This window comes from Saccostrea cucullata, unplaced genomic scaffold (assembly GCF_032062105.1).
Source record: "Saccostrea cucullata isolate Sc308-1 unplaced genomic scaffold, CSIRO_AGI_Scuc_v1 ctg198, whole genome shotgun sequence".
NCBI lineage: Eukaryota > Metazoa > Mollusca > Bivalvia > Ostreida > Ostreidae > Saccostrea > Saccostrea cuccullata.
In genome coordinates this window covers 306276-333001 of record NW_026931182.1, presented here as the reverse complement: position 1 = coordinate 333001, position 26726 = coordinate 306276, and the positions used below count along the sequence as shown (strand labels likewise).

General features: G+C 31.4%; 1 long non-coding RNA gene across 1 annotated transcript; it reads right to left on the bottom strand.

Moving 5' to 3' along the window:
- Positions 1–1980: 1980 nt before the first annotated feature.
- On the bottom strand, positions 1981–26712 carry LOC134231702 (uncharacterized). The gene is made up of 2 exons (XR_009984605.1): positions 26631–26712; positions 1981–2191 (listed from the first exon to the last, which is right to left on the bottom strand). It is a non-coding gene; the product is annotated as an uncharacterized LOC134231702 (long non-coding RNA).
- Between the last annotated feature and the right edge of the window lie 14 nt (positions 26713–26726).

Below are 26726 nucleotides of genomic sequence, written 5' to 3'. Positions count from 1 at the left end.
AGCAGACAATCATACTCATTTTTTCATCCGAAAATGAACAGAAACTCTCGGATCTTATTTCGGCCACGAGCTTGGCAACTTTAGTTTTACTCTCACACGCACACGTACGCATCGTATGCCTTATGATTCTAGTGTGTTCACACTGGGAAAATGTAGCTAGTGTATGTCGAGACTTTTTCACAAACATTCACACGTAACAAACTTGCTGAATTCTGTCATTCTATCCTAAATCGAAAATTAGTGAAATCCATTGCGCGGGGGAGATTTGTTGGCTTTGGAATAATAAAGCTTCTTTCAACCATTAAGACTACCGTCGGAAGGGTTCAATACTTATCCTATGAAAAAGTTAAATGCTCTGGAGAACTCAATACACAGGAAAATCAAGTTTGTTACTAATTGGCAAGGGATATAGTGAGAATTTTTAGTTTTATTTTTTTTGGGGGGGGGGGGGGCGAAATATCAATTTAAATAACTCAAGAATTATCAGTCAAAATCACAGAAGATTTTGGTAACTTGTTTAATTAAGATGAATTAAAATGTACGGTAAAAATATTGGAAAACATTTTCAAAATTATTGTTTTAATTTAACGCAAAAGTTTAATATGCGTTTCTTTTTTTCTTTCAGTATATTTTAAATCATTTCACTGCTGATTTTATGAACTTGAGAATCGGACTAAATGTATATGAAATATTAGCTCAAGCAAAGAAAATATAATGCAATTACTAATGCTGCATTTATATCAAGAGTTAAATCATAAAGTTGTTGGTTGTGATGAATTGTTTGAGGAATGTGAATAGTCTTAGCATTTGATGTTTAATAAATATAATAATATAGGTGCATGTACCTCAAAATTTAATTCCTTAACTCCTGAATGGATAAATTTCTCAAGTAAAATAAAATTGTATTATTCGGGATCTTGGTTTATGCATATTATTTTCTACACACAATTGGTTGGTCGGATGGAATAAAATTTCTTCCGTCATTAAATCAAAGGTTGTAATAGAATAAATAGATTAAAAACGATAAAAATAATTACGAAATAAGCAATTGAACCAAGATTTTGGGACAATACGTAAAATTTACGAAGGTATTGACTCATAAGATTCATTAAGAAAAAAATCTTCACTTTATCTGCTGCTATGTGCTGCTACCACAGTGACTAAACTTTTGAACCATTCTAAAAGATTAAGTACATAAGATGGTATGAAATAAGAAAAAAAAAACAAGCATGGGAAATATTTTGAAAATAAATTTACAAAGAAATGTGAAGATGATAAATAGAACAGAAATAATGTTAAAAAAAGTCAAATAAATCAATGCAAATTTGTGCAGAGTAAACACAGACTTCTGAAAATAAATGTAGGACAATGTAAATGTCAAGAGGGACTGCGCATTTAAAGTTAACCTGATACACCCGGCGTGATTTCTTTTTCATGTACGGATAAACAGTGATTTCCTTGACAATTACGTGTGAAACTAGAAGCCTTACATTTTGCATAAAAATTTTCATCCAACAGGGTGCTTAATAATAGATTGCATTTACAAAGAAGGCTATTTTATGAACGATCACTGCACTTGATAAAAACATTGCAACAAAATAAACTTTAAAAACATTTTTATGAATGGGATGGCCATATGGCCCACTTGCATCCACTTTACAACTTTGGCTTACTGTACACTATATAGAGGACGGCCATGGTGAATCAAATTAAAATGAAGTGTAAGGATTTGTCATTTTATTTTAAGGAGTGGATTCTTTTGTATCAGAAAATAAAAGTGATGGACTAACTTGTATTTTTAGCTTTAATTTTCATAGATCATCTACAAATCATATACTACGTCATTAGCTCGAATCTCCAAATTTCTCATATAATGGCAAGTGTTTGTTTTCACCAATCTGCACACAATTGTAAGATTGTTCAGTTGAACTACATTGAACACAGTATCTGGTATTGTATGCAAAAAGAAAAATAACCTGATGAACATATCAAACTTTTTTCTGCATAAAAATACAACAATCTTTTGATTTTGCATATATCCTTCTGAAGAGACAAAGATCTTGTTAGTGCATCATTTTTTCTCTTTGCAAATATCTTTCTCAGGTTACGTTTCAAGATACAGGTGTATGATGCAGCATAAGGATTTTGTCTTTCAGCTATCGTAGACTACAAAGTTGTGTGACGAAGGCATCTGTAAAATATGTGAACATTTTTCATATAATATATTGAAAATGAATTTAAATGTAAGTGCAACGCCTAAAATTAAGCATGCAATTTTAACACTCATATTCTTATCCGTGTAGCATACAATGACCCTGGTAGAAAGAAATGTGAAGTCGTTGACTTCAACAATAAATTACAAACCATGCTTAAAGTATTCATCATCTCCTTACAATTTTTGTTTGTATTCTATTTGGTATACATGTATTTCGAGAAACATTTTGACATTTTGAAATTTGTTTTCTTTTTTTTTTACATTTATACATTTTAATTATTTTTAAAAACTGTATATCAAATATATAATTAAAGTCAAAATAAGTATTGTCAAGAAGCTGTGTAGTTTCATATAATGCTATATAAAATGAACATTTTAAAGTTAAATATCTTAATATAACCCCTATGGCTTAAAAGACCACATGGAAAGATAAAATTTATTTGAAAAAAATCAAAAATTTTTTAGGATTGCAACAATTAAAAAGTTTTGCAAGTTGCCAAATATTGCAACGACGCATAATGGTTTTGCGCGTTTAAAACCTAAAGCAACAAGCACAGATGTAAAAAATCAATATTTAACTATCAACTAATTGCCCGTTCCTTTGTGCTGCTTTCAAATGATCATATTAGATGCAATAGCTGTGCAATTATCTATTGAACCGTCAAAAGCTTTCAAAATCTCTGATTGACTAATTGAAAAATCTACACCCAGAGATGGAGATCTATATAAAGGAAACCACAATTTTCATTATTTCCAGATGACACAAGGCTTTACAGCTGGGTGGTATTGAAAACCAAAAGCAGAACTGTCAATTAAACGAGCCCATTGCATTTTTATAAGATGGGTTCAATATATTCCATACATAATCATGATATCAAAGAGCTAAAGTATGAGTTATATAAAATCATTTCATTATCTGTTTACATCTAACAAATAATGCATTTGTTATGGTTTTGTACAGTCTACTATACAGAAAACAAGAAATAAAAAGGAATATAACGCATTATTTAACGATGAAAGATTTATGTAACAGCTTAATTTCCTTATTATACCAACTTGAAAGAAAATCAGTATGTTGTTTCACAAAGAACTCAACATTAACAAAATGAAATCAGTGTTTAATTGACTATGTTAAAATATTAATTATGTTTACTGGAGCGGAATAAATACCATTTCTAAAATCTATTCCAGGCAATATTAGAGATAAATGCATCATATATATATACATCTTTAAAAGAAAAAAGAACACAGGTGTCTTTTTCTAAATGCCATTCTTAAATAAGATAGATGGGTATGTATAGTTTAGGGAAAAGGGTTTCACAAGTATAATACATACATGTAGCCTTTGTTGCACATTAAAACATATCAATTCACAAAGGTACCGAACTGTTAAAATCTTACCATGGTTTATTTGAGAAATTCCAAAAATGAACAACCTCTTCACAATAGGTAAGATATAAAGCCATAAAAACTTGAGAGCTTTCGTTAACATTGTTTAAATAACAAGTGTATTTAAGATTTGAATTTGTCAAAAACTTGTGAACAATTTGATCGTATATCTCTTTAATCAGAGAGCTTCTTGCACACACTTGAACTGCACCCATATGGCAAGTTGTAGGGAGCATGCATTGTACAAATAGATTACGCGATATCAAGTTTATTCAAGATTTAAAGTTGCCGAAAAACTGTCAGTTATTTAAGTATGTTTCTGTTGAATTAGAGATCCTTTTGAAACACTAGTACTTGAGCTGTAATATATCTTGGTCCGTTGATGAAATACATACTCTTTATGAAAGACCCTCACCGCATGCCACATATGCACATATTCTTTTAAAATTTCTATTCCTTTAACCATTGCAGTACCTAAACATACTATAAAACAACCATTGAAGAGTTGGGAATTCCTTAAAGTTGTGCATGAGATAGGTGCTAAATATGTTAAAAATTTATGTGAATACCATTAACGTTTACTTGTTTTCTAAATGTTTGAGATGTGTTCTATTCCTATACTTCACTAGAAAGTTGATCAAGCAGTTTATAGAAAAAAATCAACAAAATCCTTATCCATAAAACATCCATCCATACTTGTAATATTCAACAGGTCAATCGAAGTCAAATCTAGGTTAACGCAGTCATAACAATGGAAACGAGAAGTCTGTAATGAATATGATTTATTTTGTTAATTTTAGTGTGAACGCACTTTTGTCGGCTCTTGACGTTATTTTAGATAAACAACTACAGTTTTCTAAAGAACAGCCGACAAACATGCGCTTACTATTTATTCAGACAGTTCATTCTGCATGAGTGCATGCTGCAACATTTTTATAAGTTGAGAATAATTTTTTGCCACATATGCACTTTTTTCCACAAAGAGTGTACATTAATACCAAATTCTAAAAAATTCCTTTATTGATCATGAATGTAAGATTAAAGAAACCACCTTGCAACAAAAAATCAAGTGCAGAAATGTCTAAATTGTAAAATTTGAGTGCCGATAGAGATACAGTCTGTCAACGATGAATTCTAGGTAGACATTGTTTTTTTTATTTCTGTCTTTATATTATTCAAACACCATCTGGGATCTGCTGTGACCAGTCTCTGCCATTAGCAAATAATTATCATAACAAGCAAAGAGCAAGAGCCATCTTATGCATAAAATAGCCCTGTACTTAAAGCAATTAATTAACTATCACCCTCTTTCCATTTTCATATATCAAAATAAAGTAGACACTTGGTGCTTTCATGTTCTATAATGAAATTTTGTTTTGAGAATCCAAATATTTGAAAACAGGCTTTGAGAAATTGCAATGTTCTTGAAATTTGCAGAAAATATGCGTATTTGACTACCTTCAACAAAGAATTAAAATATGAGCACAGCCCGCGATCCAAAAAATAAAACATGTTTTTTGATCTTCCGAAATAGACCTTTCAATATGTATTGGCATATTTTGGATCGGAGGCTGTGCTCTATATGAAATATTGAAAAAACGCTTCAACATTAGGTCATTTTCAAAGGAATTTACAGGATATGAGGAAAATGACGCATTTTATGACGTCATAATGCATTGACTAGATGTGAAATTACGTCACAATTAATAGATACGTGGTCACCAACAGTCCAAGTGATAAATACTGCATTTGCAACCTAAACTGAGCGGTTTTGAATTTTCAGGAATTCTCAGGGCCAAATAAAGCCCAAAGTGGCTCTACCTCTTTACCACTGTTACAGTTCAGAACCGCACCAACTAATATGTAGCCGAGGGACGCCTACAATTAAATGACATTTATTCTGCCGTAGTTCACAAATACAGAACATAAGAAATACACAGTCTGAACTACAAGGTACGCAACCACATCTAACACTGATAGCATTACTAACAGATGTCTGTCTAAGCCAAGCAGATGCATAAAATCCGCATCTCTGACATTTAAAACTTCAGAGTGTTGAGTCCTGATTATATTACCCCTACAATGCTAGTTGGTTGTACAATCAGTATAAATACAACACATATTTGTCAGAGGAATCAAAGACTTCATGCATTATCATGGTTGAGTTCCTGAATTGGGACCTGAAACCAGGCTTGTTACTTATGAGGTAACTGTACCATGACAGCCGCAGTACTCATCCAGTCTGCCGCAGAGGATTTATCAGGTGTGAAATCACTTGACTTCAGATGAACGCATCTAATACCTTGTACACTAAAACAAAATTATCAATTTTGCAAGACAAAGAAACGATTTATATCAAGGAGGCACCTGTATTCGGAGGATAAAATAAATACCATTTTGATAGAAAAAGAAATAATAAACAGACAAGATCTACTTAAAGAAAGTAAGACTATACCTGATAAACAGCCTTCAGCGCTTGTTACATGTACCAGTTAAAACCTTGGAAATTATTATGCAAACACTGTAAAATTATCTACAAGATAAGAATTTCCGAAGTCTCCTGTCATTGTGTACACTCGACTTAGAAACTTGAACTCGACTGGGGGGTTATTAATTTACACATAAGTATAAGTCATACATATCGCTGAAAAAAAAAATTGCTAATACAACTTAAGTTTTCTAACGCCATCGTGATGATCTGACGGGTCATCCCAACTCCGAAAAAATATAAATTTTACAATAAAAAAAGATTATGCAACGAGTTTATTTTCAGTTAACATTAGGCGGTCTATAGACATTCTACAATGATTTCCTTCTGAAACGCATACTTGGAATCATAGTGCGTTTTAAAAGGGGTGGTTTCATGTGTTATTTTTATAATTTAATCCATATCTGGACTTCAATTTATGAAAGGAATGATTCTCAAAGGTAGGTGTTTGTTAATTTTCCTAAAGAGGGGGATATAAAAAGTACAAGATCATACCTTATTCCATAAGGATCCGCAGGAAAGAAGGTTGTGTCATTGAATTAACATGAGCTTATTTTCCTTAATATTTTTGTCTTTTTAAAAGAGCCCCAGCTAATAACGACGTTCTGCTATTTATTTTCTTTTTGTGATTTTTATTCACACTAAATAAATCAAGATATAATTAGATCCTAATATCCGACCTAAATATCTGATGACATTCATGATTATTATTCTTTCTCCCAAATGTACATGTGGCCAAACTGAAGACATTATTTTTTTCTTTGAATGCAAAGAAAAATAAACGTCCAATAAATGACTTTATAAACACAGGGCTGATTTCAAAACTTTACCATATATACACTGTAAAAAATAAGTGTTTAATAAATAAACACCAAATTGCAACAGATAATAAACACTTCAACACGTTTAGAATTTAAACACCTCAAGAAGTGTTTAAGAAATAAACACGTTAGAATGTTTAAATTTTAAACACATGAGGTTTTATCAATCCACACTTCTAAAACACAAAATGTTTAAAGATTAAACACTGAATGAATACTTAAAGTTTACTAAATAAACATCGTGAGTGTTTAAAATTTAAACATTTCATGTTTAATTAATAAACGTGTTCAACCTAAACACTTAAACACTTAAACATGTTTATTCGATGTAACAGATAATAATCACTTAAACATGTTTATAAGTCATTTTTTAAACACTTCAACGTGTTTATTTAAAAAAAAAATAAATACTTAAACGTGTTTATAAGTTTTTAACATTTTTATTCAAATCAGATATAAATCAGTACAAAATACATTGTGGTTGATAATGAATATGTTGTGCATAAATCTTTTTTAATTACCGGTAATAAATGATTTAATGTTGATTGAGGGTTCAAAATTTTACCAAAACATGGATACATTATTCAATTTTAGTTGAAAAAATAGAATTCTCAAAATAAACTAGCATGAACATGTTAAACCTGCACGTTTAAACTAAACTCCAATAAATTGGTGTCGGGAAGGGGGTTCTTTGAAATATGAAAAAATACATTATCGCTTAATAAAATGATTTTTCATCAGTGAAACATTATTTTAAAAAAGGCTAGATCGTCCTTTACATTTTTTTTTAAAAATAAAGCAAACAAAATCATGAATATATGATGCAAAAAAAACTGAAAATAATATTTGTTGTCTGGGTACGGGATGTATTACACTAATAAATCTAGTTGTAAATACAAGTTTATACTTTCATAAATATTCAGTTTTAATGAAATGAAGAAATTTTCCAGTTTGACCTGTAAAGGACTAATTCTTGCTACTAAACAAGCTGCCGGGGTATCACTCACTTAATATCCATATCATATTCTAACCGAGTTAAACAGTCTAGCTCCTCTGGTTGTGGGTTAAATTCAGGTTCTTCTACGGATGATGATCTCCAGTTTTCCATTTTCCAAAATTGTATTCACCGCAAGTATAGTTCTAATTCCTTCATATCCTGAAAGATGGATGAAAAAATATTCACTGTGCAAATTCAGATAATTATCTATAAAATAATACATTGAGATCCAAAAAAAAAGAAGATTGTTATTCTTCGCGCCAATTTTGATTATAGTAAACATACTGCGGAACAAGTTTGGAATAAAAACCTGCAATTCAAATACCTGTAAATCATACATGTATAAGCGTACAGTCTGTACACTAAAAAATTTAAATGTTCATGCCCCTGTAGGAAAAGCCCAACAGCAAAAAATTAAAAGAAAAGGGGGGGGCTAACTTGTCCCAAGGCATTTTCTATCATGTACATATCGCTTTCCCTCAAAAAAGTAAAGTCTCCTTAAAGAATACATGTATTTGCACGGGCTGGGGATGAAATTATTGTTGGTACATGCGCTAGCTGCAGATCTGTAGCGTTATAGTTTTATGTACATGTATTAGTTACCGTCAAAGGCACATACATAAAACCATAACGCTACAGATCTGCACCTAGTATATGCGCGAGTGTAGTATTGTTGCATGTTGGGGAGCATAAATGTTAGCAAGGGTAGTTACCTAATTGGAGTATATTCATTTATCAGGAACCCATGGTGTATGTATGTGTGTGGGGTCTTTTAAGACTCATCTCTCACGGTTAAGTATGATCTTCGTTTAAATCCCTTTCCTTTATCAAGTAATGTATGCTTCTCAGGATTCACAGTAACAGATGAACGTCCCTGCAAATTTAAAATTAGATATCAAGACTTAAACAGTATTTTATATGTCTACCTCTGCGCATGGCCGGATTGCACTCAAACGATTAATATAACGATAGGAAACAATCCTGCATTTCATTAATGAAAATCATTTTAAATCTCTAATGTATTCACCATTCTTTTTAAAAAGATTTTACGTAAAGAAATGTATAAATACCTCCTATTTCCTTGCTAGGCTAGATATGGTTTTTCTTGTCAGTATATGCGTGATTCTGCATCTTCTGCGTTCAAATGGCATGTTATGACATAATCAACTGCGTCATTTTCTATCATAACGTATTAAACACTGGTGTTTAATTTGCAATTTCTATATAAATACCATGTGTTTAATTTATAAATATATATGGTTAAGAAATGAACACTCGTGTTAAACACCGGTGATTAAAATATTGATACAATTATAGAATATATCATAATATTTGTTTCTATTTCCTCTTTAACAGTTTCTGAAAATTTTGAAATTTTGGCACAGAATTACTATTAATTAATGTTAATTGTGAATGCGTTTGGTATGATCCAAAGTCAACATATTGCCTTGCTATTAGAATTTTTTCATGTGTCGATTAATATCTACCATAATTTCGGAATTACTTTATAAATCAAAACATTGTAAAAATGACAAATTCATACAGCAAATACTGAGAAGCAACACCTAATTTATTTTTTGATTTGATGCATATGAACATTACGTGTTTAAGACGAATGATTAAACACCCTGCTTATTGAACATCAGTATAAATATCAGTGTTTTTATATAAAACACTAGTGTTTTGTATTTAAATCCACTATGTTTAATTGTAAAATACGACTGTTTAAAAATTAAACACAAGTTAAACATTATTTTTTACAGTGTACGAGGGCTGTTCGAAAATTAATGAGACATTGTGTATATTTTGCTTTCTAATGAACGTCTTTCGGTGAAATTTTGCATATACGTTTGACATACACTAAAAATTAGTAAAAGCAAGAAATATTTTATAAATATTAAATATTTTCTGTACAATGGTATACAAATTTTTAGGGGTACCCGGAGCAGTCATGAAATCGGATATTGAAAATATGCAATACCAACTTTCTAACTCTTCGTGGATCTAAAATAAGAACAAGAATAAATCAGTTTAGGTGTGAAATATTTCAGTTTAATTTCAAATTCATGTTGTGCAACTTTGATAGAATTTTGATCAGATATACATCGATCGTAAAAAAAATTAAGCGTGGTAGAGATATCTGCTAACAACGACAAAATTCATTTTGACGTCCAGGGCGGAGCAGCCGGTATACCTAAAATTTTGTGTAGCGCAATGTAGAAATCTTTATCAGACTGAACGACCTGCAAAACCAATAACAACGAGAATAACATAATGTGTTATAGTTTATTTCATTGGTATACATTTTTTCACAATTAATTCAACCAGAGTCAATTTGAAAGCTCTGGACGACCATGAATTATTAGGTACGGATTTAATATTGTTACGGCATTAAACCCACATTGCATAATACGGCACTTCATGATTCAAAGTCATCATTTCCGAAAAATTAAAATTGTTTATTGGGGTAGCAACAGCATGCATTTTTCAAGAATAATTTAAGAAAAGATACTGTTTGATTTTTATATAACTTTATATGTAATAACAAAGAAGGAAGAGTATTAAACACTTCCCGATCATTTTACATGCGAAAACATTTCCGACTGATGTGACGGTAAAATGACGTAACGATGCTGCTCCGGGTCGATAGACATATGCATGTTTATAATTTTATCGAAACGTATCTAATTATCATAGCAATAAGAAATTTTTCATAAGTGTTTTATTCGTTCTTTTCATGAAATTATCTATAGAGTTAATGTAATTGTCTCAATAATTTCCGAACAGCCCTCGTAGATTCTAGGCAACCATGAATATATAGTTTACATACTTAAAAATGACAAAAAAATGTTTTGTTTTCCTTTCTGATATAATAAAAACATTATTTGTAGCTTAGTTTATTATTATTATTTTTTTTTTTTTTAAGAAAAGTTAACTTTTATCTTCAGTTGCATAATCAAAAGATGTCAAACCAGAAAGCTACTGTTTAAAATTTGGTAACAACCTCTTCAATTTTTGGTGACCAGTTCTGAAACACCAGTAAATATTATTAAATTCTCTATTGCCGTGCTTTTTAAAACATTGATTGAGTAGCTACATGATAAACCACATGTTCAACATTGCAGAGAAATTAAAAGGTGTCACTGATGTTTAATGAATAAATTACTTGATATCAAATCATACTCCGTTAAATTAGATAGCCTCGTACAGACCTTTGTATTGTCAGTTGAAAGAAATGTATATACCGTACTCTTAATTGCAGTCCTCACTGGGTGCCCCATATGGATTTATTGTTTGAAAATGTCTGCGTTTTAAAATTAATTTTGTTTGTTTGATATCCGATGTATGACTATCACCATTAAGCTTCAATTCATCGGCCCCTTTTAAATGTGAAATCAAGCCCTAAAATATGAAATGAAATTGGCAAGGTGTCCAACAGCAGTGATACAGTGCATATATATTGCTATATAATCTTTCGCAGGAGTTCTAGATTATTTTCCTGTTTTATACGGCATTTCATGTTTTATCCAGATAACTAAAGATATTTAACCTAACATTAGGTCTACACGAGTATTGCATGCTTAATGACGCATTATGTGATGATGTGGGTTAAAAAAAAATAGTTTTCTGGTATGTTATGTGATAATTGTTTATCATGTAATTGTTTACACAATCTTAATACAGGATTAAAGTTAGGGTTAGAAATCATTTGGGCATATTAATTAAAATTGATGAAGTACTTTTGATATGTCAAAAACAAGTTATAGGGGTATCAGACGACAAACAAACACTTTTCAGTGAATTGAGAAAATGAAACACCGATATTTAATAAATAATCAGAGAAAATACAATGCTTCTTACATCAACATTAAGTAATTCATATGTTTAAAAATATATTTCCTACAAATGACTTTATTTCAAAGAAAAAATAGCTTTTATCGTTAATGCTTAAAAAAGAATAAATTACAAAAGAAATCAATAGGTGGTTATAAACTCACCCTTTAAATTCTATTCATCCCTCAAATTGTTCTTAACAGTACTTCGTCAAACCATTCACTAAAAATCATCATAATTCATTCAAAAGGTAAAGTTTTTTTAAGGTTTATTGTAATCAATAATATAACTATTGTGGTACAATTTAAAATCACATTAATTGAAATTGATAAATATTAAAATAGATTTGTACATATGTAAAATAAGACAAAGAGCAATTTATTGCATAATACAAGCATAACTAGGTCAGCTTTAAGACAAAGTAAAAGTTGTTTGCCTTTAAAAACTCAATACTTTATTAATTTGTACACTTGCAGTAGGTGATAGGGACAGTTTCATTGTATCTTCATGCAATCATTATTTGCTGATTTAAGCGAAATCTATTGTGCATAGAACCCGTTCGTATGGTATGGATTTTATCTGCAAACAAAAACTCGACACTTGTTGTCTATAATCTTCAACAATTTTGACGTTAAGGTTAATATTTCTTGAAAATCGAGAGGATGTACACTCATACGTTTATTTGTTTATTCAAATGCAAAAGCCGCTAAAAAATGAAAAGATTAAATTTTTTCCTCTCACAAGGTACACCTGTCTCTTTTGAGAAAACTTATGTCCATACATTTTGTGTTTTAAAAGATAGTATTTTTGCACTTGTTATATACTACTTCAACTGGCAAATCTATTGGAACTATGGAACTAAGGGAATTGTACAACCTTTAGGAAACGTGCTGGAAAGGAATCAATTTGATGACAAGGTAATTGTCGAAGGGCATGAACTAATTCTATGAAGTGCTCAACTCAGCGCAGTTTCATTGGTTTTCACAGGGGGCGGTATGTCTCCTACAAAAACATAATAAATATCTGCTAAGCTGAGGGTTTTCTATTGTACAAACAATCTGTGCATTTAAACGGATTAATATATAGTTTCTTTAACTGAAGCATTATCTTTTTCATCCTTTTGATTCAGGACATATTTGTTTTAAAGTCACATCAGGTAAGTTTTCAATTTTTATGTCTTTTATTTATATTATCTAAGACGTATTCAGAACTTTAATATATATTTTACTTAGGACACTAAATACAGATCAAAAGATACGTATTCATTTCACCCTCAGCGGAATTTGTGTTTTTTGACCGAAATCAAACATATCCTTATTTAAATAAAAGAGAAAATATTATGCATGGCTCAAAATAATTGAGCAAAGTTTTTTATGGACCAAACAATTTAGAAGTGTTATATCTTCTGAATGACTTTTAAGTTGAACACTATTTAACTGTAAAATTGTATTTGACAAGGGTATTTAATGCTAAGTCACACATATCTGTACATTTTTTATTAAGAGGAACGATTTGTGTCATTTGTTGAATGATTTATTTTGTGAAAAACCGTAAAGCCCAGTTCTAAAGATAAATCGTCATAGAACGTTGTGTGGTAAATTTTAATATGAAACATCTACAGATTAATTTACTTTCGTATTTATAAATAAATTATTTGGCACTTTAGGATACAAGACAAATAGCACACTTTGTCTCCTATAATAATTGTTAGGTTGGATTTAATAAGGCTTAACATCTGGTCGTTATGGATTTAAAAGATACCAGCTCCCTCATTGAACTGACATAATAAACAAATATATCACAATTCAAACAGGCTTATCGGGTAATATGGTAAATGAAAATGTTGTCAGCAGCTATTTAAAGCTCGCAAGTGCGTTAGATCTGGTATAAAATTTCATGCTTATCAGGGTCACACAAAGGCATGGTGTTAGAAAGACTACTCAAGAAGTTTTTTTTTTTTAAATAAATCCTATATCGTAAATCATTATTGTAAAATGCTTACCTTGTCTTGTAATCTCTATTGAGAAGTCGATGGCTTGTTTCAATACTCCCCCTCAACCATGTCAACGTGTAAGATATAGTTACCACCAGACACCCGTGTCCCGACGGAAGAGGACCTGACACCTGAATCGGTGTTTCGGGCACATTTTAGGAATGGTCTAATCTAGGGCACACACACATTTGTTGAATGACTTGCGTGACATAGGCTAGGAATGTTCCAGGGTCTGTCACTCGTCAGATAGAGAATACTTATCTTGGTTTACCGAAAATGAAACACTGGATCCTATTTTGTCATTTGCAACCTTACAAACCCTGTCTAAACCATTATTATTGAAAAATCCTCTAGAGGTACTGTGAACACTCAGAGCTCACTAAGTGATATCCCCCAACTCTCATATGATTATAATGGAAAAGTCCATGTTTTTTTTTCTCTGGGAATCCCAAAGAAGTGTCAGATCGAAAAGTAAAATAGGAGTTGCACAATGGTAATATGTTATAAAGAATTTGTAAAGTATCATCAAATTGTACTTACTGTTTAAGGACATTATAGGAGATGTTTCAGATAAAAGGTGGGTACCCTTCAATATAATAGAAACAATACTCGAGTAGAGCAGCAGTGGTCATGTTTTGCTATTGGAATCCCGAAATAAGTTTCCGATCAAAAAGTAAAATAGGAGGTGCATAATGGAATTATGTTACAAAACGTCTGTGAAAGTCTTCTTAATTTTCATTCAGTGGTATAAAGGAGTTGCAGAAAAGAGATGCGTACCCAAAAGGGTAACATACGGACTGACGTACATACAGAAGGACGGACGAACATCCTGATCCCTATATACCTTACAACTTTTCAAGCGGGGCGTATAATGATGAAAAGATCATGTTCATCGGTGCCTTTGGAGGAGACATTGTGCTAATAGTAAATGACAGTTAAAACATGTTTTAACGTTCAAGAGTTTTCATAATTGTATACATGTACATGAACAAAAAATACTCTCTTAAGTCATATTAGAAGACTTTATCACATTGCATTTACTGGGCGCAAAATTGAAAGCTACAATTAGGAAAATGAGTGTGTGGACAGACTGACTGTTTATGAATAATGTATAAAATTGTGAAACATTTTGGAACATACAATAGCAGGATAGAATTTCAAAAAACCACGAAAGACTTCTACAATTTAATAGCGAGAATTAATTTTGTTTTTGAATTAAGTTACATAATTTTTGGTAAAATATGTAATATTGTTATTAAGTTGGTAGTAAATTTTAACAAGTAAATTTTCATCAGATAAATATTTTATTATTTTATTCGATTACTACTCCCACACAGCTAGTCTAATGGAAACATATATAATTATGCATTAATGTACGTGCATATAGTTTCTTTTCAAAGAAATCTTTTGATAATAGAAATTATATGCTTAATTAATCTTTATTCAAAAGCAAAAGAGATACAAGAATGCACTAAAAATGAAAAGACACCTGCAGAAATTACAATACCAAACACAGCTGTGTAGCAAGACTTTCTTGATGGCAATTTAAATGTTTATTTTCATTTTTCTTCCCGAATATCCACCAGTGCGCTATACATGATTCCAAATCTAGGAGTGTTGTTCATTTGAAGCATTTTTACGTTAACTTTTTTACCGATATGTTCATTTTATATCAATTATCCCTGTACATTGACCTTTTCCTGAAAATATAATTTCTGTGTGTACATCATTTTCCAAAAATTCATTGGGCAATTTGAAGTGTGATTTGTTTTCGGGTAAGATAATGTATAGTCATGATAACATTTAACTTAGAATTAGTAGCGTGCATGAGAGATTAGGATAAACTCTTTGTTGTCGCTGTGTAATCGCAGTCCAAAGATTTATAAGACGATTAATCACATTAGAAGCGCTGTCAAAGCACGATAGAAACCTAGAGTCGTCTCCAAGGACCCTGCAAGTCTCCGTGGAAGCGCAGGTTGTACCATCACTGCGTTCATACACCAATTATATGCGCGTAGCAGATGACACGGCGTGCATATGGAGCTCTCATTGCCCTAATGAAGATCTCAACGCGCTGCTACGGCTATCATACGGTGGTAGTTGTACTTATAATATTTTAGGTGATTTATTTTAATTTGTATACTGTACATTTTTCTCATTGATCGGACCGGTACGCTGAGTTCCACGCAGAAAATATATATTAGCGAAGTAAAACCGAATTCCATGGGCATACGCCAAGCTACGCATGAGCTAAGTCAACTATTCGAATTAAAATATCCACTCATTGTCAAATGTTTTATATCTACATGTCTTATTTTTATATTAATTGGCAGATCCGAATTCTATTTTATGACATACTTTTATATACACTAAGAATTGGTGTTATGGCACAAGCATATCAAAAAGTAGGAAGAGGACATGCAGTACATGTATATAGATAACTAAATAACTTGAATTTAAAACTTCACTCAACGACTAGTTCTTGGTTTTAAAAAATATAATAAATTAAGTCTTCACTCGCATTAGTTTTGTGCATAAAGGCTCGCAAAATAATTTGATATACAACAATCCAAATACAGCTTGATACAGAACTGTAGCAATTATGGTTTTTCCATGTCGGGGTCTTGCTGTTTCATACAAATCCAAGAACAGGTTCCAATTCTACGTTTCTACTGCGTTTTTATCAGACCGTGATCTAGGCGCGTACTTTGTGCATGCCCTAAGTGATCGCTGCTCTAGGCGACCCTACCGCATTCAGAGGAGATATCAGAGCGTTGACACGGCGATGTAGGAGACTGTACTGCGCGGCATCACCTCGGTGTTTTGCATTTTTATGGACGCTGTGCAACCACCATGAGTAAACACTACTGGTGTGACTTGGGTTTATCTAAACTGAACTCACAATAAGAGTCAGATAATTCTTCGTTTTATTTACTGATCTTTAGAAGGGTTTTTTTTATATTCAGGAGAAATTTAACAAAAAAGTTTAAATCACAAAAAAGTGTTTTAAAAACCCAAGCTCTAAACTTAGTACTGGAAATTTCATAAAATATGTAGTGTATTTTAAACAAAGTTTATTACATTGATATTATATAATCATGTTATCATCAAATATATTCAATTATTTATTAAAAACCAGGTAATTTTTTTTAGTCTGGGGGGATGAAATAATTCTATTTTTGCTAGAGTTTCACTTTTTAACTAAATGATATTGAAATAATGACTTCAGCTTTATAGGTATAACACCTAAAACACGGTTTAACTAAATAAATAAAAATTGTTTTCCTTCGTTCTTGAAAAAAAATTGACACCGTAGACTAATATAATTATAAAAAATTGAAATATTTTTAAATTCTTTTATAAATGACAAATCACATACCTTCGATTCATTTTTTCATATATTTTTTATCATTAAAAAGGTAAAATTAAATTTTAAAATATGCTTGGAGAAAGAAAGAGCAAAAACACAATATTTCTAAGCTATAAAATATGAGTGTGACAATGCTGAATCAATTCAACAGTATTTTCAACATACGTCTTTCTTTCTACAAGATTTTTTTTTTAATTCCATTGCATTGGTTGCTTTTTGTTTAATTTTCTTTAAAACAACCAAAAAATAAATCTAGGAGTAAGAGAAAAAGGACTGACACTAAGAAAAAATATTCAGTGACCGATGATGATCATAATGGGATGATCCTACAGTGTATCGTTTACATAAGGAAGTTATTGAATTTTCATTTTTCACAAGTGTGTCTACACGTTCAAAGACATGAATTCTTAGTTACATGGATAAAGACGTGGATGGAAAAATAGCATGAAATCGCAATGGCATGGATTGTTAGAAATGCCTTAAATCAGAAAATAGAGCTGTAAATTTAGTCTAAGAATAAATTGCAATGGAACAAAATTGCTTTATCATTGTGTGAAACCGCTAGAGTGTGACTGGGTGTCATAGATACAATGTAGCTAATGTATACCAACTAAACTGTTAGTGTGGCAAATCTCATTATCGTTATCGATTTTTTGCCTGAAAATCGTAGAAGAAAAATTCTATTTCACGATAAATGATACATTGAAAGTAATAAAGTATCAGTAGCATCGTTCTCACCCTTCTTGGAACCTGATATACCTGTCCGTGTTTTTGTATTGTTTAAGGTCAGACGACACGTTCCTAAAAAATATATAATTTTTCCTAAGAATTTGTCATTGAAGTAGAGGTACTTAAACAAGTTTCTGCACAAAAAATAGAGTTTCTTACCATATATTTGGACAAGATACCACAGGGTCATATTTCTTTGATAACCCTTATGGGTAATATTTAAATGGCCTATATCACAATTTTGGTATACTTTATATTTAAAAACATTTTGAAATCAATGTATAAATCATCTAGATGAGAAATTTCAGACAAATATAATAATTTTTTGTTATAATATCAAAAGATACAAAACATGTATTTGAGAAAGGTATCGTTTGACCATAATGGACTTTTGAGCTTGAATTCTGCTTTTTTTCTCTCAAGATATTCCATTTCAAGGAACCGAATAGATACATGTAACGCTGACCTTATAAATTAAATCTGATTAAAATTAGAGTTTTCTCCATTGTCCTGGAAAATGAAATAGATTTGGAAAGTATTAGTAAATACTTACATAAAATAACTAATATAGACAAATCATACTCAGTAAAGGTTCACAGATGTAAACAAATTTCAAATTATGTTAGCTTGGTGCTGAAGTGTAATATAAGCTAGACAAAAAAGTCAGGTTAAAATGTTATAAGGAAAGGCAACGTGGGGGAAACTGGAAACAGTAAAAACTTATTTTATAAACGTTATATAAACTAAGCATAGCCTTAATAAAATATACCATTATCAATTCAAAACAACAACTAACAAAATTTCCAAAGTCAGATAAAGATGTAATGAAAAAGGCAATTCAATAAAGTGTCACATAGGCTAATTATTTTGGGCACGTCTATTTTCCGTTGATTTCTCGTATTAAACCTTAACAGTGCTGTGAAGCATGCAGCAAACATTTGCCCCATACTGCACTGGCCGGTTTTTCCCATTATTTAACCTTACCAGTGGTACTCACCACGTCAGTGCCACAGTCTGAGAAAAAGAGAGTAGATGTTAGCACAAGTGACAAAGGATATTAACATTATCTTGAAAACATTTATAAGAGGTCAGTCTAATTTACATAACATTTGTTATCATAATGTATTGTATGTGACACACTCTATACAGGAAATACTTTTTTTCAAGCGTTCGTTCGGTTTATTTTGTTTATCGTTATTTCCTTTCATTGCAAGCGCCCATGGCAAGGAGGCCTGCTATCGTCAATAGATAAAATATGTGCTATTGAATTAATCAATTTTCATTATAACTCTATTTTATTTATAATATTAATTTATTTACAATCCCGTGCAGTTATTCAAATGAAATCAATCATATACATAGTGATACATAAAGTTTCCTTTTTAAGAGCTTCTTTGATAATAATATTATATGCTCAATTAATTTTTCTCAAAAGCTAAAGGACAGCAACAAACACATTAACAAACAGTTAACGAAACGATACCTGTAAAAATGTCACACGTGCTTGAATAGCATGAATGAATACATTGATGGGCATTTAAATGCTTCTTTTCTTCCTTTATATCCTACCTGTGTTGATTTTAGATCACAGGTATGTGGTCCTTTTGAAAATTATCAATGGCTTTTCCGGTAAGTAAATTTGATATCTTCATCTGAAAATATTTCTCCCGTGTCTACATTACTTTACAAAAATTCAAATGGGTAATTTATTGTCGCTTTTGACCATATATATACGTCATGGAAAAGATAAGTTTTAGAATGTCGAGTAGTGGCATACACAAAAACAGATTTATTACATAATTTATTTTCTTTTTATGCGCCTGGATCGAAGCGTATATTGTTTTTGTCATGTCTATTTGTCTGTTTATTTGCTTGTCTGTTTGTCTGTCTGTCTGTTGTCTACTTTAACTTTCGCCATAACTCTTAAACTATCAGAGATAGAGACTCCAATATAAGTACTCCGCTAATTAAATTTTTTCAATGACACCAATGTCAATGAACTTTGTTGCCGAGCGCATAGTGTTTCTCAAACACATCTTGTTTTTTATGTAACAGGCCCATTTTTGCTTATCTTTATATTATAAGTACACATATTCTGTCAGTGTTCTAATTTACTTTGTGTATTGATTGACTTAAGCCTAACTGATTATTACCAGAAGATCTAGATTTGAATATTTTTTAAAATAATTTGCTGCATTGCATTCATATATATATAACACATATAAATCAAAAGTTATATAGCCAAAGATGTAACTTAAGATATAACTAGACTTCCTACGACCATTCAGTCAGCTGCCTAGATGAATGATTGAACAATGCATAATACATAACGTCTGGTGATATGTCCTAGCATTACAGCGGTCGTAGTATATAGGTACGTATACATGGGTGACTGTAGCTCTGGTTATGAAAAATGAGCAAATTAGAACAAACACGAGGTCAATTGACTCATGATCATATCTCTGTTCACTATGTTACTATTCTGCAAATCCAAAAAAAGCAATAAGGTTAAGTTATGATAATTCCTGTCACGCCCATATTTATTATGATCACACGTATCAATGAGAAGTGGAGGTATTTGTGTTTACTTTGTATGAGGAGTAAAGCAGGCTAAAGGAGTCACGTACGCCTAGGCCTGTATTCTCCGGGACATTTAAATCAATACTTCCTTCCTTGCTGTCAAATAAACATTGCCTACTTATTATTGTATCAAGGCATGTCTTTAAGCCCTAGACTCTTTTTTGCGTAAATAGACAGACAGGTAGATCAACAATTTTAACATTGCGACAGTGCATCTGTTCCCGATGCCATCATTTCAATTTCCACTCAAATCTATGTTTATTTTTTTATATTGTACAATGTAAATAGTTTTTCGATAGATATTTTGATGAAAGTTTGGTTTTAAAGGGAACTTTTGGTCAAACTTTTAGTTTCTATCTATAAAACAGTGGCTCTTATAGAAAGAGAAAAACTGCATCTTACCACTGCAGTGATAATAACAGCAGTTCATTATAAAAAAAATGGTTTAAATTCCTTCATTGGACGACCCGCATTGGGGTAAAGCTATGGTTACTGGTGACGTGGTAAAGACAGTTAAAATGCCAGATGTACAGAGTCATTTGATGCATGAAATTAAATTCCTTACATCAGATATAAGCCAACTGAAGCAATTGTTTAATAATAGGAGAAAGATTAACTTCTTTCTTTGCCACATTTTAACTTTTAAAAAAGTTGAAATGAAAATCAAGTAAAATTCACAAACTTCGTGGCTAACTTTTAAATTAAAGCTTAAGTCTCTCTAGCTCTTTTTATTATTAATTTCTTCTTTTGTTTTCCTCCATCCTGAATCATAAAAAAATTATATTTCCTCTATGACATTCAAAGTCACAATAATATTTTCACTACTTCATATTGACATGACAATTTTTACTTTTAGAGCCAATGTGCCCAGAAGAATTCATATAAGTTAATATTTTGGAAAAATTTATATCTCAGCATGGCAGCCTCCAGCAGTCAGTTCAATCATAACTTTGGTGTCTTAATTATTACAGTACTTTATAATCAGGTAAAAGCAAACGGCACTGTTAGGTATAATTAATGGTATAATTTGTCATTCCATACATATTTTGGACTATTATTTATCGGACAACTTAAAGGGGCGTGAGTGAAAAAAATCGATAGCTTTGCAACATCAAGTGTTCAAGGTTGGGGGGAAGCAAAAACATTGGACCATTCTAAATGGGCGGCGCATCAAATGTAATATATAAATATTGATTACAAGAGCATGTTTCATTGTAAAAGGATTATTTGCTCCTTGTGTGAGTGTTACAGATTTCAAGGAGATATATTTGCTCAAGACTAGATCAGGTTAGTGCTTTACTTTTCTCAATTTTTTACCTTCTGAACATTGTCAATAAACGGAGAACAAGAAAGTTAAAGCAAATTCCAGCTTTAGCAAACCAACATATCATTAAAAGTATGTGCAGTTTAATGGATTTTAAAAAAAAAATATTGTTCGATACGTTAGAATCGTCCTATAATCAAAGCATAATCCGCTACTTAAAAAAACACCTTTGTATGTTCATAAGAACATTCATTTTTTTTCAAATAGACAGTTGTGTTTATGAAAATTCCCAGTGTTTCAATTATAATCATTGGGAACACTAGTGGCCTGTGCTAACATATATAACTGCTTATTGGATTTTAGCTTCTCTGTATATTTTGTCAACTCTGCAGCAGAGAGGAACTATCCCTTATTCCATATGTCTCACGAAAAGTCCTGTCTGATGTAATAAGTCTGTCTGATTAACTTGCAAGTTAAATTCTGAGGCAGCTCGACCCATATATTTGAGAATTTTGTACATGTATGAATCGGAATTTCAAATAAATGAAGAACATTTTACGACTGCATGTCACAATGTAATTTAAGGGTAAATTCTTAACTGCAACATTCTCTCTAAAATATGGTACATGTAAGTAAACAAAACACAGTAACAAATTTTATTTTAATTCTTAACTTTAGTCTTCCCTTTTATAAGAAAATATCTGTAAATTCTTATGCATTTGTATGACTTCAAGTCAATGGAAATATTTCTAGGAAATCATACCCGGTAAATGGATTGTTGTTTTTCAAGCGCATATCCGGCTAATTGTGTTGATCATTGTTTAATTTCATCTTTAGCACTGAAGGAATCCTAGAATATGATACCAAAGATTTTTGTATTCTTTTTTCTAGTCTTGTCTGACCCCTTTAGTATATGTTCATATTTTGTTTTTCGTCATTCACTTCAATAAATGACATTTTTTCACTTTACCTACTGATGTTATTTTAATTTTTATCCATACAAAAACTAGCTCAGTTGACTTGGCTTCAGTCTTGCATAATAACAGAGAAACATAAATCCTATTCAATCGATTTAGAGGTATATAAATACCATAGCATTAAACGTCAACATAATTGATTATTTCCTCTCACTTAACAGGATTTTTTTAAATTAATGATCCCTGATGTCTTTTCAATAAGATAATTTTTTGTCATCACAACAGTACAAGTTAGGCAATCGCTCCTTATAGTAGAAATTCTTGACAATGCAAAATCAAAATGTGTAGCACATTTAAAAAGGTCACTGAGTCTATATTAAGATTTTTAAATACAACAAAAAATCAAGTGCAAATGTGTTTCTACGTATATAAATCTCAGGAGACCCTGCAAGAAAATGTTGCGAAATTATATACACATGTAGATCACACAAAGAAATTAAAACAAATTTTAAGTACTGAGACATACATGTAATTCATAGAAACGTCTGACTCAAACATCCACGGCCACTAAGACAGCTGTTCATACAATAAGAGTTGAGGAGGTTCTGTCCTTTTATCAATTCTTATATAAAGTTAGGGGTATAGTAAAAGGCAGTAGTAATAACTGTTTTTGTAAGTAGTACTACATTCCTTTTTTTCTTAAAACTTGTTCTTAATTCGACTCGTTTGATATGCTTTTTCATTATGCCTCATATTTCCGATAAAGTCCTGCAAATTTAAACGTTACCGAACCATTGAAATGACCTTTTACCTACTATCACCTTTGTTATTATAAGAAATGGGTTCTTGTTTTATATTGTCTCATTCCACCCAAAATCTCTACTTTCCTTCCTGAATTGGAACCTAAAGCACCAAGTGGGCATTACTCTTCATAGTAGAAATTGTTGAAAATGCAATATCAAAAAGTAGTTCCAACTTGAGTTGTTTTATGTTCATAATGTAATTATTATACATGTACTCTTTATTTTTTATTTATTGAAAATCAGGCAAGTTAGGAAGGGGTTTGACCCGGTCTATGTTAATACATGTACTCTCTTTTCTTCTATAATTGTACTTTATAACTAAATAATGTATTGATATAACATTGAAAATTGACTTCAGCTTAATGTATATGCATTACGTCAAAATAAAATGAATCTGTGAGACATGTGAAGTGTAATAAATCATGAATGTTTGTAATTTTACTATATTTTTATCTTATTAACCGCTGAAATATAAAAGGTCTTTCCACAAAGAATAAATATACATGTATGACGTTTAAAAGTCCTGGTATCTAGTGTTCAAAAAATATGCCCATAGTAAACTTCATCTTTTGTGTAAAAGTGGTCAAACTCCAAGCTCAAAAGGTCAAATTAGTTGGTATCCAAAGAACGTACTTGTCGAAGGAAATACACATGTGAAATATGAAATTCATACCTTGACTAAAAAGTAATGGGCAAGGTTTTTTGCTGACAAAGCAGGCAGGGAGACAGACAGAGGGACGGAAACAACAAATACATGTACTATATTTCCCCGAAACATCTTTGACTGGTGCATAAAACCTCAATGCCATAACTTTAAAGTATTATTTTTTTTTGGAAAAACGCGTCAACAGTGGTCATATTTTCTGAATGTGTGGTTCACTTAGGACTTTTATATTTTACAAGTACATTTGTATTCACATTGGAGCAGTCTATCTTTGGGTACCAACCTTTTTTTAACAGAATATAACTGTCGTTGGAATTGAACCTTGAATTTGTAACTCTGGCTTTAAGTAGCCTAACGGTGACATCCTGATTAGTTATGGCTTTTCTTTATTCCATAAATAAATCAAATGTTTAAACTGACAAAATTTGTGTAAAGAATAAAAGTGTTTAAGTAAAAAATGCATGGTTCCTTGGTGCTGCTAAAGTAACAAAGGGGCATGAGAAAAAAAAATCGATACTGGGGGAAAATGATGCTTTGTTTGGGTGGTTTTTAAATATCTGGCGCATCAAGTGATATATATATATATATTGTTTACACGAACATGTGTCATAAGGATAATTTGCTCACTGTGCGAGTAACTGATTTAAAGGAGATATATTACACTAGATCAGGTTAGTCCTTTACTTTTTTCAATACTTCACAAACTTGACATCTTTTAACGTTCATAATGTCAATAAGCTGAGAATAAAAAAGCAAAAAGCAAATTTCAGCTTTAGAAAACCAACATATCAATAAAAGCATGTGCAGTTTAATGGATTTTTAAAATTGTTGTTCAAGATATCAGTGGTGGAATCTTCCTTTAATATAAGCATAATCCACTACTTAAAAAAATAAACATGGTGTTTATGAAAGTTCCCAGTGTTTCAATGATCATAACTGAGAATACAGATGGCCGGTATAAGATCAATTCTTGACGATACATTTTTAAAGTATGCTCACAAAACAAATTAACACTTTCTAAGTCGTAACTTTTTTCCCCTTCAATAAGTTATATGTCTTGACTTCAAGTCAATGACAATATCTCCAGGAAATCCTAATTGGCTTGCTTTTTTATTTTTCAAACGCACATTTAGCTAGTTTTGTTTATCATTATCTTAATTCATCGTTAGCGCTCAAGGAATCATCATGATCATGTTTAATCGATTTAGAGGTATATAAATACCATAGCATTAAGCATCAACAAGTGCATCATTGATTGTTTTTTTCTCACTGAACAGGATTTTTCAAATGCTTCCTTTTTTGGTCAATTATATAAATTGTTAACTGATACAACTTTTCATTACACACTTTACCAAGTGGGCAATCAATGTTAATTGTAGAAATTGCTGACAATCCAATAACAAAACTGTAAGTAGTTCTACACTTCTTTTTCCTTAACTCGTTCAATGTACTTTTTTAATATGACTCATATTCCCTATGTTGTCCTGGAAACTTTGACATTGCCGCACCATTACAATAATCTTTTACCAGTGCTAGCACTTAAGTTATAAGAAATGTGACCTTGTCCCATTCTACCCAAAATCTTTACGTTCCTTTCTTGATTGAGACCAGCACTGTATTGATCGATACCACTACACCAAGTGTGCATCACTCTTCATAGTAGAAACTGTTGACAATGCAATATCAATATGAAAGAGTTTCGACAAAACATTATCCGGACTATATAAAGAACGTGATTGAGTTACGAATATCACACAATATCGCACAAATACCTGCATTTTTTGCTTTTCAAATAAAAACAGAATATGCTGTACTTGTTTCATAGATTTTAAACTTGACAAGAAAATATGGATGTTGAGTAGATGAAATAATAATTCAAATTGTTATAGCATGCGCGGATCTAGAGGGGGGGTCGGGGGGATGCTAAAATATACTGGACCCCCCCCCCCCCCTGGAATTTACCAGGTTAAAAAATGTATATACTATAACAAGAAAACAGTTACCATGGACCCCCCTGGTAAGCGTGAACATGTGAAGTGGGTAAGATAAGTGAAAGATTTGAAGCAATAGAAGTCACCACTACCCCCCCCCCCACGAAATAGGTTTTTGACGTTGTTGTGACGTTTTTTTTTTTTTGTTTTTTTTTTGCTTGTCAAGAAATTTCTGGGATTGGAAATTTTTTTTGGCTGAGTTGGACCCCCCCCCCCCTGGGAAAAAAATTCTGGATCCGCGCCTGTATAGAACTCCTAGGAAAATGTTGAAAAAAAATGCATGAAAACTCATATTCTTTTATAATACCCTTGATGTCGAAGACTTTGCTGCTCCGTGACTTAATGATATGTCCTGATAAATCACTCAAAATTGATACCAATTTACAACATTTTGATATGAAATTTTGAAGACTACATAAGAAAAGATTCTTATATATTATGTGTGACATTTTTCCCGATTATGTCATCAAATATTCTTTTCTGTGAAAAACAAGTCCTCGTAATTTTTCAAAGGCCCTCGTAAATGTGATTTTGTGAGAGAAAAATATAACTTTTTACCAGGAAAAATTACTTACCTATATCCGTATATCTGTTCCTTAAATTAATGAAGATCACATTACACTTTAAATCCATATTACAGTAAACTGTCACTGAACATTTTTATACTCTTA